Source organism: Colossoma macropomum, unplaced genomic scaffold, assembly GCF_904425465.1.
Source record: "Colossoma macropomum unplaced genomic scaffold, Colossoma_macropomum, whole genome shotgun sequence".
Lineage (NCBI taxonomy): Eukaryota > Metazoa > Chordata > Actinopteri > Characiformes > Serrasalmidae > Colossoma > Colossoma macropomum.
Genome location: NW_023495315.1, coordinates 2,780 through 11,819, shown reverse-complemented (window position 1 = coordinate 11,819; position 9,040 = coordinate 2,780). Strand labels below are relative to the sequence as shown.

Sequence of the window (9,040 nt, the reverse complement as noted above, 5' to 3'; positions counted from 1 at the left end):
ATTTGTATAGCGCTTTTTACAACTGATGTCACAAAGCAGCTTCACAGAAATCCATTAAAGACAAAGTTTTAACATGAAATGTAAATCCTCCAAGTGAGCAAGCCAGGGGCGACAGTGGCAAGGAAAAACCCCCTCAGAGCTGAGAAAGAAACCTTGGGAGGAACCAAGGCTCACATGGGGGGACCCATCCTCCTCTGGTCAAGCTACCTACAAAATTATTATACTCCTAATATTAATAGTAGTAGTAGTAGTAGTAGTAGTTAGGAGTCCATGAAAAACTTCAGTGTAGAGTGGGAGTGGGCAGCTAGTCCAAGTCAAGTGGCGGTAGCTGGGCAAGTGGCGGCGACTGGGGCGTGGGCAACTGGTCTGAAGCGGATAGCAGGAGAGCTCCACAGACAATCATCCATCAGTGTCCGTCCGGCAGGTGGGCAGTCGTTTACTCGGAAAAAGGAAGGGAGATGGAATTAGTTTTATTTTGTTTGAGTGTATGTAAAACAGAGAATGTGAACATTTCCAGAGTGTGGCTAATGACTCCGGCAGATCTGACTATAACAGCTTAACTAAAAGGAGAGAACCAAAAGGGCACACAGACACGGGAGCACCCTGAAACAATCTGGCATCCCTCCGCTCCACCGTCCACAAACCTGAGTGATCGCGTGCGAGCGGCGGGACAACAGCACCAGCGTCTCAGTTTACTATAATTCCCTGCGTCCATGAACGCCTGGATCTGCTGCCTTTATCTAAGGGGGAACATTAACTACCAAAACTAAACAAGTGAGTTTTCAGCCTAGATTTGAAGATTGCGACTGAGTCTGAGTCCCGAACATTTTCTGGAAGATCATTCCAGAGTTTGGGGGCTTTATAAGAAAAGGCTCTTCCCCCAGCTGAAGCCTTTTGAATTTTGGGAACTGTTAAAAAGCCAGCACTCTGTGATCTGAGTAATCGTGGTGGCTCATAATGGGAAATAAGGTCTTGCAGGTACTCAGGAGCGAGCCCATGTAGGGCTTTATACGTCAATAAAAGAATTTTGTAATCGATACGGAATTTAACAGGCAGCCAGTGAAGTGATGATAGAACTGGACTGATATGATCAAATTTTCTAGTTTTAGTGAGAACCCTGGCTGCAGCATTTTGAACTAGTTGAAGTTTACTTAAATTCCTGCTGGTGCATCCTGACAGTAGTGCGTTACAATAGTCTAGCCTTGAAGTAATAAAGGCATGTACTAATGTTTCTGCATCACGCAGCGATAAGGCATTTCTTATTTTGGCAATGTTGCGAAGATGTAAAAAAGCTGTCCTAGTGATGCTGCCTATGTGTTGATCAAATGATAAATCTGGATCAATCATGATGCCAAGGTTTTTTGCTGCTGAACCAGGTATAACTGGAAAGTCAGCAAGATTTAAAATTAAATCTGGTAATTTATTTAATTTATTTAAATTATTATCTTTTCGTTTTACAGATTGCCTGTGATAAATGTGAAAGGTCTTTCCACACAGGCTGTATTAATATCCCTGAGCTGGAGGGTAATACACATGCATAGCATGTACATGTGTATAATTTCTGAAATGACATTTCGAAAACAATGTTATATCACAGTGAACAGAAAAAAAAAAATCGTACAAAAGACTGATTTTGGTTCAATTTTACTGGGAAATATTGCTCTACGCCGGTAGAAACACGCTTCTTGGGCCTTTTCACTTCCCGTAGCTCCAGCGTTGCTTGGCGTTGGTTTCTGCTCGTTGAATGTGCGTGCCCGAGGACCTGCCAGTGGTAGAAAATCGTAACATGCCAGTCCAAAGAATGTTTTTGAATGAATTGCTTCCATGAATTTTTAGGTAGAAACAGCAATAGAGCGCACCAATAAAACAAACCGTAGTTCTATTTATTGATTTAAAGGTCTGTAGCTACTTAGCACACTATTATGATTTCCGCATCTGCTTGAACATAATCAGACACTGCAAGCCTCGTGCAGTCCGCAAAAACTGTTGTGCAATTCATAAGAAAATTTTGCAAGAGCCATATTTTCACATGCTAAAAACATACACCTGCGCACACTCGCAACTTTACATCATGGTCATATGATTATACCGTTTGAGTTGCGAAGCCCCTACGTATTATCACAAGCAGATTATGTATCACAACGTAGGCGGGTATGTCACAGTACATATACACTGTGTAGTGACACACGCAAGCGCTTCAATATGGAATATAATATATCTCGTCAGGTCTCGTCACGCTCCCTTATTAGAATGCAGATATATTCATATACAGCTTTACTGGTTGGATGTAAGATGTCAAGACGTGTAAACATGTATTTTTTGCCGCATGCACACTTGCTTTTTTACATGTGGACACGTGATAATTTTGCGCATGCATGCGATCGGTCCTTAGGCGTTTTGGCACCAATTGCATGGCATGGTGACACTATGTTCTCAAGGTGTCCTGTGTTGTTTAGTTCGTCATATGTTATAACATTATCTATAGCCAAGCCGTCTCCCGTGTCTCCCGATGGCCAGTCCGGGTCTGGTTCCAGTCACTCGCTTCATTCACTGGGTGGGTTCACCACTACATTGTCACCTGTGAAATATATTACTAATATTTCTACTGCACATTATATTTTCATGCTTTTTGGCTATATTTTACATTTTACGCCTTTACTTCTATTTATGCATTTAAATAACGTACGGCAATACTTTGCCTCTTTTTTGCTCATTTTGCTCTTTACCGTACTTTATGCTGCTGTAATAGACAACTTTCCTTCTGGGATTAATAAAGTGATCTCTCTATCTAACACTAACTAGATACGGCACTGTCCAGACAACAGCGCCCTGTGAGCAGCGTCCTTTGACCAGTGCTGTGCTGAGACTGATCCACCTCCCAGTAAACACCTGCTCTATGTTGGTCCTAAACGCTGAAGAACAGAGTGAAAGGGGTGCTAACAATTTATGTAGAGAAACAGATGGATTACAGTCTGTAATTGTACAGCTACAAAGTGCACATATAAAAACATACTTGACAAAAATGGGCAAGGATCATAGATACAAGGTAGGTGTACTTAACCAAGGGGCCGGTCGCTGTATAGTGGAACTAAATCGCATTCCTCACAGCAACAAGTCGACAAATAAAACTATAACTACACGTGTTTAATAAAACCACAGTGTTTACGTAGCAAATCTAAGTAAACACTCTACAAAACCGTGCAGAAAAATGCAAAAATACTGAGCACGTGTTTATATATTTTTACTAACAACAATCATTCAAAACAAACTTTTACCTCACTTATTATGCTCATTCGATTTTCTTAAACAACAATTTCTCTTCGTATGTCAACAGTAATATTTTTGCCGCAGCATTAAGATTACTGCCTTCCACCGGCTACGTTTTCTATGCGTATTATTTCTACCCAATAGCTTCAATTGAGCAAGTTTGTTCTCTGTACAGGATGTGTACTTTATTTCACTTGTCAATGCAACTGAGGAAAAACTAAAACTACTTAAGTAGTCTGATCTTTAAAAAAAAATAAATAAATAAAAAAAAAGCAAAAGCTGCATTTACGGTGAATAATGCCAACTACATACGTAACACAGTCCAGGCAACAGTGTCCTGTGAGCAGCGTCCTTTGACCAGTGCTTTTCTGAGAATGATCCACCACCCAGTGAACACCTGCTCTATGTTGGTCCTGACCACTGAAGAACAGAGTGGAAGGGGGCTAACAAATTATGCAGATGGATTACAGTCCGTAATTGTACAGCTACAAAGTGAACCTACGATAAACATGCTTGACAAAAATGGACAAGGATTGTAGATACAAGGTAGGTGTACTTAACCAAGTGGCCGGTCGGCATATAGCAGAACCAAACAGCATTCTTCACAGCAACAACTCGACAAAGAAAACAAACATGTTTAATAAAACCAGTGTTCATTTAGCAAAACTAAGTAAACGCTCTACAAGAGAGTGCAGCAAAACGCAAAAATACTGAGCATGTGATTATAACTACGTGTATAGCGATGATAGTCCTCTAAGACAAGAGACAAGCACTTGTACATGAAGTACTGCTAAAATACCCAAAACAAAAGCACACTCCTAACACGAGAGTTTTCAAAACACAAACAAGTTAAAACACATTACAAGTGGTGTGTCCCCTCTCTCCCTTCAGCCATTTTGAAGGCCTTCTTTTGAGACCTGGGCTCCTCCCCCAATTACACCAGCCAGAGGCCTTCTACATGTTTGATGGCAAAAGCAGTCTGTGAATGGAGAGACCGGAAGAGAGAGAGAGAGAGAGAGAGAGAGAGAGAGAGAGAGAGAGAGAGAGAGAGAGAGAGAGAGAGAGAGAGAGAGACAAACAGACAGAAAAAAATAATAATAAAAATAATTAATACACAAACAAAAAAAGTTCTCACAAGTAAAACGTCGACAGCTAGACGGCCCTTTTGTTCCACCTCACCACGCCTCCCAGGGGGGTATGTCTCAACGGCTAAAATTTAGAAAAACCTGTGGAAAAGCTTCTTCCCACAAGCCATCACTCTCTTGAACAATTAAAATATTACACAAACAATATTCCAGCTTCTAAATTGCACTTCTAAATATATTGGGATATAGTATCACACTCAACATTCCATCCTCTGAAGATACCGTCTCAGACCAGTGTTTAGTTCTAGCATCTTAGGCTACGTTTACACAGCAGGTAAAAGTGGCCCAGACCCGATCTTTTTCCTCACGTGACACAGATGTGTGTCTGTGTGGCTGTGTGAACAGCAAAAAACGCATTGAATCTGACATTTTCAATTCCGATTTGAGACGCTTTCATATGTGGTACTGAAATCCGATACGTATCCGATCTGCGGCAATGCGACTCAGTAACAGCCAGATCGGAATTCATGCGACTTTTACGTCAGTCCAACTCGACATTCGTCATAATTTCGCGCTGCTGAGACTCAAACATTTAGTCTGATGTTTCTGTGTTAAAACATTAGAAGAGACTCATCAAAGCGCTCCGTGTTTGAAGAGGTTTCGGAGGAGCCCGAGGCTGCAGCGTCAGAGACCAGTTTAAAGAATCCGAGGACTCGAACCAAAGAAGTGGCCGCGCCCTTTTACGGCGAACTCGAACGCATTGTGGGTGATGAGTCCAGCTATCAACCACTGGAACTTTACACTCGCTCCTGTGATGCTGGTGAAGACGAAACTGATCCTCCGGGAGCATGCGGGTCTGTTTAGGAGCTGATCTGTTCAGACTGATGTCTCATACAGGTCACATTTAAAAGATAATGTGAACAGCCAAACAAAAAAATCGGATTTGGTGAGAAAATCAGATTTGGGCCACTTTTACCTGCTGTGTAAACGTAGCCTTAGTTACCTCATTGATCCCTTTCTTTGCCACTATACACCCTTCAACTGCTGCTGCACTCAGCACTTTAATATAAGACACATATTTTGCACAATATAAGGTTTACAGGTATGACTGTGTGTGTATGTGTGCACGAGTGAATAATGGCAGGAATGCATGTTTTATTTTAATTTATTTACTACATGTAAATGTTTGTCTGGAGTTACCGATACAACATTCCAGAGACAGTTTGAAAAAGGCCACTAAACGACAAAAGTCAAACCAGTCAGGTTGTGGTGTGCACAAGTACTGCTGACAGAGAGGGAGACCCCTAAAATATTTTTGATACCACCATTGTAACAATCTGACCAACTCAGCAGTTCACTAAAAAATCCGATCACTAATTTGGTGAGGAAAACCCGTGAGCACCAGAATACCACAGAGCTTGCACCAGTTAGGTTTTACTTAATCCCCAGAACAGACAACACTAACAGCATCAGCAACAGCACCAGCAAACAAAGCAGAGAAGCAGTTGAATATAAGATCTGATGCAGAAGTCCATTAGATGGGATAGAGTTATTGTCTCTATTGAAGATTGTCTCTATTGAATAGAAGTCCAAAAATGTCAAACTGCCCTAGCAAACCGTATCCCAAAAATACTCAAATCAAAAATCAAAACAGGGCCCAGCAATGCAAAAAAAACAAAAACAAAAACAAAAAAAAACAAACAAAAAAACACAGGAATGAGCTCACCCAGTTCCTTGAGGTAACTCCACAGTTAGAGGGGGATCCACTCTTCAAGGACAAAGATGAGTAGAAAAGGAGTAAAAGTTTGTTAGGGCTTGAACAGCAATGATCCACCAGGCCTGTCTTCCCCAAACTTGATCCTCCAAGAAAATGGCTGCCACACTTCCCTTTCCTGTTCCCAAACCAGGGTTTATATTCAAAATAAGAGTCCCCCGTTGGAATGCCCAGGAAACATTTTCAAACAAAAAATATGGAAAACATAAAAATACCACACATAAGATGAGGCCACAACTTCTATCAGACCATCCCAGTGAGAGGTCATAAAGGAAATTAGAGACTTTATGTTCTGTGGGGTAACCTAAATAACACTACCTGAAATCTATGTTAGTGTTGATCATTAAAAATAGGTACTCCACAGGTCCCCTTATGTGGTGGTGTCACACTATGCGCTCATTCCCTGTGGCGTCTACCGTGTTTCTTAGAGGCATGTTTACTCGTGTACATGAGGACAGCTGGAAATGCTATACAAAGCGTCTGCGTGGAGCGCCCTCCTGGCCGAGTGATCTTAAGCACTGATAAGCCTGATGGCACTTGGGCTGCCTGCACTCGGGCATCCACATTCAGAAGGGCCGGTTAAGGAAAAGGGCAGCAGGAGCGCAACTGACGACGGACAAGGCTGGGAGAGGAAGAATACCGGTGCGTGTGTCAAGTTTACTTTCCGTCATCAATTTAAAAGAGAGCCTAAAGAGAACGATGATGATCAGCTCTCTTGTTTATGTCTCACAATAAGAAGTGTCTAGTAGTGTAGTATTGACTCCACCGTCATAAACTCACCTCAAAACGTGGGGCCATTTCGTGGCCGTAGAGACGGTTGGGCCAAAGTCGCTATGCAAGGAGATGCACTTGAAGGAGCTGGAGCAGGTAGACGAGCTGTGAAAAGAGACCAAGACAAGAGAAGTTTATTTATTTATTTTTAATAAATGGCAAATACTAGCCCAAACCAGTGCGGAGACAAGGCCAAGCACTCTATGCAGCTACTTGAGCAAAGCGATTAAACGTACAGGCCGTGCACAGAGAACTAGACACTAAACTTAGCGGACATTTTTGAAAGAAAAGTAACGTTTGATCACATTTATCATCAACACATTTCAGTGATTCATTAACCTGATCAAGAGAAATAAATAAAAGTGAATGAACTATCCACTTCGATATCACATTAGTACCAGCAAAAAAACACTTCGTGTGCTTTATAGGCGTACCTGCTAAAGCAGGGGTGTCCAGTCTTCTCCACAAGGGCCGGTGTGGCTGCAGGTTATCGCTCAAAACAAGCTGGAGCACACCTGATTCCGCTTGTTCAATCAGTTGGTTTCAGTCTTTAAACTGCTGATCAGGTGATCTCACGCTTTGTTGGAATAAAAACCTGCAGCCACACCGGCCCTTTGTGGATAAGATTGGACGCTCCTGTGCTAAAGGTTCACTTGTCCACGTTCAGAAGTTCGACAATCAAAGGACGCTGCTTAAACCTGCAGGATTTAACTCTTGATCACGTTTTAAATGGTTGCTAGGCATTTGGTATGGTATCACAGGTGGTTGCTAAGCAGTTCCTATGATATCCCAGGACCACGGTAAAGTTAGTTTTATGTTCGATATTCGTCTTTTCGGCGCTAATAACATTTGAACGGACTTACATATGCATGACAGAACGACCACAGAGAGTGATGCACACCTGTTCTTTTGCGGTTTGGGTGACATTTAACGTACCGGTCTTTTTGTGTTAATACCGAAAAAGTGAGACGAGATTTCCAATCGGAATAAAATGCACGCGTTTCTAGACCAAACCTACATCCCTGCACACGCATTTGTTTTCCTCCAAATCGTTTCAGTGCTTTTAAAAACAGATTTTATTGTTTCCTTTAACAACAGATTCCGTTGCACCAAAAAAAAAAAGATCAAGGACAAAAACCGTCAATAGCTCCAGAAGCACTGTGTCTATACACATCTGATTAATTGTATTGTTTACTTTAATCTATGGTGAGAATTGCACATCAATTGTACACCACAAAAAAGGACATTTAATTAACCGGTAGCTAAAAATGTACATGCCCATACTTATTCTACTGTAATACCTGTAAAAAGGGATGTTACCTGTATACTGACATACAGTTAGCTTGATGAAGACATTCAGTCTTTAAGGCTGTCTTATTTAATTTAAGTAGAATTCAAGCTTATAAATACACCAAACGCTCAATTTGTCAAGTTAGAGGCGGTCTTCAAATAGACAGCTGGGAGATATAATAGCACACCTGCAGTTCTTTTGGAATGAATAACAGTATAATATAATATTTTTCATTCTTTTAAACTTTTACATTGAAAAATTAATATGGATGTAATCAAATACCTAATTTACATCTTGTCATTTCAATTGCGGTTCAACCACATTAAATACAATGCTAAAATCCACTACAAACGGTGCAGCTACTGTTATGACAAACATCTCTATTTTAAATGTAATACTTTACATTATTTTCCTTTTTGAATTTCAATAGCATTTTAGCTGCATTACATTTAACAGTGAAATAAACAGTGTTTGGTGCAGACAGATGTTAGTGATGGTGCACAAACTTTGGATTTTACCTTTGGATCTAATGCAGCTGATTTAGTGTTGTAAGTAATGCAGCTAAAATCCTTTTGAAATTCATGATGGAAAAAAATGTGTAGTTGTTGAGTATAAAGTAGTACTACATTCAAAATCCAGAGGGTGTGCATCATTGCTGACAATTCACTGCACCATACACAGTTATTTTTAGTGTTGTATGTAAGATGGCTCAAATATTATTGAAGTTCAAAATAAATAAAAATTAATATAAAGTAGTTACTGCATTACATCCCAAATCCAAAGGTTGTGCATCATTGCGGGCACCTTGCTGCACCATACACAGTTCTTATTTAGTGTTCTATGTTATGCGGC

At 40.8% G+C, this 9,040-nt stretch overlaps 1 long non-coding RNA gene across 1 annotated transcript; it reads right to left on the bottom strand.

Annotated features, from left to right (window-relative positions):
• Window positions 1–1,356: 1,356 nt before the first annotated feature.
• On the bottom strand, window positions 1,357–6,304 carry LOC118801753. The gene is made up of 3 exons (XR_005006571.1): window positions 6,079–6,304; window positions 3,580–4,246; window positions 1,357–1,762 (listed from the first exon to the last, which is right to left on the bottom strand). It is a non-coding gene; the product is annotated as an uncharacterized LOC118801753 (long non-coding RNA).
• Between the last annotated feature and the right edge of the window lie 2,736 nt (window positions 6,305–9,040).